Genomic DNA, 2,850 nt, shown 5'->3' on the forward strand with positions numbered 1-2,850 from the left:
CCAACAAATCAAGAGCATCATAAGTATGGCTACAAAATGAAAGAAAATAAAGGGTAAACAGTGATGGAATAAAACGAAGCAGATCAAGAGAAGTGTGCTATCATAAAATAACTGTAGCTTCAACACCCTGAGTACCAGTTTCCTGGCAGATACTAAACATCCAATCACAAAGGATTTTTCCTGAACAGTGTAAAGCTGGTTTTAAAATTCTTCAGTCACAGAGCAGCCTACATGCCAATTAGAAACTGACAGACACTAGAAGCGCTTGGAAGATTAAACGCTACGTACAGAAACAGCAGTTACTAAGCTCCTCAGTAGTTTCTTGTCTTTCTTTTGGTTTTGCTGAATTGACAGTTTGCACAATGAATGTGCTATATTCTGTGGGTCAAAAACAAGTAAATACGGTGTAAAGTTGGCAGATGGTCATTTTTCCAGCTAAGATAAAGAAAAAACAAAATTTCTGATAAAACAGAGGTTTTGAGTCAGAATCACTCTCTAAAGTGCAAAATTGATGGTTCCCGATCTCAAATAGCTAAAACGCCTGCAGGATGGAAGGGAGAGATATGAGACAGGGAAATAAATTACAGTCAGTGCTAGTTAATTTAGGAAAAGGGAAAAATAAACCAAATTCGAGTAGATAAAGTTTATCAAAATATTCAATAGGATGTCTCTTTCCCCATTAAATTATATTAAATTAAGGCCAAATTTAACCTGACTGTGTTTCTTTTTATTAAGATCTGAGATAGGAATGGTCATACTTAGTACTGAAAGGCAGACAATAAAATGGGCCATGAAAGATGGGGGGGAGGTACTGTCTGTTGTTCAAGGGATTCAACCAGAGATAAAATCTATATACAAGCATGTGTGTAGCTCAAAATAAAATAAAAATAAAAGGACTATTTCATGTCATGACTGTTTGCTGGCTTTCTCTTCATATACATTGCCTGTGCCATTCTGCACACAGGAGGAACCAGAACCAAGGCCATGCAAATGACCACAATATTTGGCATCATCAATATGATCTTGAAAGAACATTTCTCTCATTTCGGAAAAGGCCATTCCTGTGAGAGATGAATCAGATCCTGCCTGATGCTGTGGTCCTATCCGTTCCAGCTCTACCTATTCTGCCACCACCTTTGCAGCTCTTCATGAGCTACTTCACAGCATAAATGACAGGAAAAAACAGTCGAAGGATCTCAAAGAAGTCAAGTTCTTCTTCAGGCAAGTTAGAGTTGGTCAGGATTTTAATTAAATAGCCAAAGTCATAACTGTTATGAAATGACAACCATTTGACCCCTTCACAGAGGAGCACTCCCGAAGTCATAAGTTCAGCAAAGTACTGGGTCTCAATTCCTTCCTCCTAATGTTTTTTATACTGGAAATCAGATGTTGTTAATAGCTCCATAGAGTGCTGGGCATGCATGTCCTCAGTCAAATTAAATTTAAAATTAAGCTGCGAAGTTGAAGTTCCTGGAGGGTATTCACCTTGCTCATTCATAAATGTCAGTCCTAGCTGAATTATCTTTAACAAGTCTACATTACACCGCAATGGTTGATACTGGTAGGATTGCTCCTGAATTCTCTAATAGGTCTTGCAATCACACCTGGAAACTCGGTGTCCATAGCAACGTAATGATATTTTCGGATAACTTGACGAATTTTCTTCATCTCTTCATCCAAGTTGCAAGCCCAAACTTCACAAATTCTAGGGCTATGAGCTACAGTTGCTGCTGGGGTAGTGAGGGCACAAGGGGGTCTCGATGCCAAGCATTAGAATGTTATACTTGATTGAAGATTTGTTCCATAAAATATTTTCTCCTTTATTTATGCACTTGTGTCGCTGAGCTCGCGCTCCACCTCCTCCTCCTCGCCATAGAGACAACATCCAGCCCAGCGGCGGTGGCGGTGGCGGTAGCGGCGGCGGCGACCAGGCGCCATAGGAACCTCTCGCCTAGCAAGGGAGAAAGGCGAGCAGGAGCTGCGCGCCGCCGCACCGTGCTGCGCCGTCCTTTGTATTTTTTTTTTTTTTTTTTTTTTTTTTTTTTTTAGCATCTATTTCATTTAGTTCTGCTCTGATCTTTATTATTTCTTTCATTTTACTAATTTTGAGTTTGATTTGTTCTTGCTTTTCTAGATCTTTGAGGTGCATTGTTAGGTTGTTTATTTGAAATTGTTCTACTCTTTTGATGTGGACATTTACTGCTATAAACATGTCTCTAGGCACTGCTTTTACTGTATCCCATAGGTTTTGGTATGTTGTATTTTTGTTTTCATTTGTTTCAAGAATATTTTTGATTTACTTCTTAATTTCTTCATTGACTCCACAGTCATTTGGGAGCATGTTGTTTCATTTCCATGTACTTGTACAGTTTTCAAGTTCCTCTTGTTATTTATTTCTGGTTTTATTTCACTGTGGCCAAATAAGATACTTGGTATAATTTCAAGTTTAAAAAATTTGTTGCAACTGGTTTTATGGCCTAACATATGGTCTATACTGAAGAATGTTCCATGTGTTGCTGAGAAGAATGTACATTCTGCATTTGTTTTCTAAAATGTTCTGTAAATGTCTGTTGGGTCCATTTTTCTAAAGTACAGTTTATGTGCAATGTTTTTGTTGATTTTCTATCTAGGTGATCTGTACAATGCCGAGAGTGGGGTGTTGAAGTCCCCAAATACTATTGTATGGTAGTCTATCTCCCTTTAGACTTAATAGTATTTGCTTCTTTATATATCTGGGTGCTCCAAGTTTGGAGATACACATATATATGTATAAAATACACATATATTTATATGTACATAAATTTACAAAAATATACAGGTACAAAATGTACAAAAATATACATAAATATA

The 2,850-nt window shown here is 37.5% G+C and overlaps 1 pseudogene; it reads right to left on the bottom strand.

The window, feature by feature from the left end:
- Window positions 1-906: 906 nt before the first annotated feature.
- On the bottom strand, window positions 907-1,728 carry LOC100590299 (annotated as a pseudogene).
- Window positions 1,729-2,850: the final 1,122 nt, after the last annotated feature.

Source organism: Nomascus leucogenys, chromosome 12 (assembly GCF_006542625.1).
Source record: "Nomascus leucogenys isolate Asia chromosome 12, Asia_NLE_v1, whole genome shotgun sequence".
In the NCBI taxonomy this organism is placed as follows: domain Eukaryota; kingdom Metazoa; phylum Chordata; class Mammalia; order Primates; family Hylobatidae; genus Nomascus; species Nomascus leucogenys.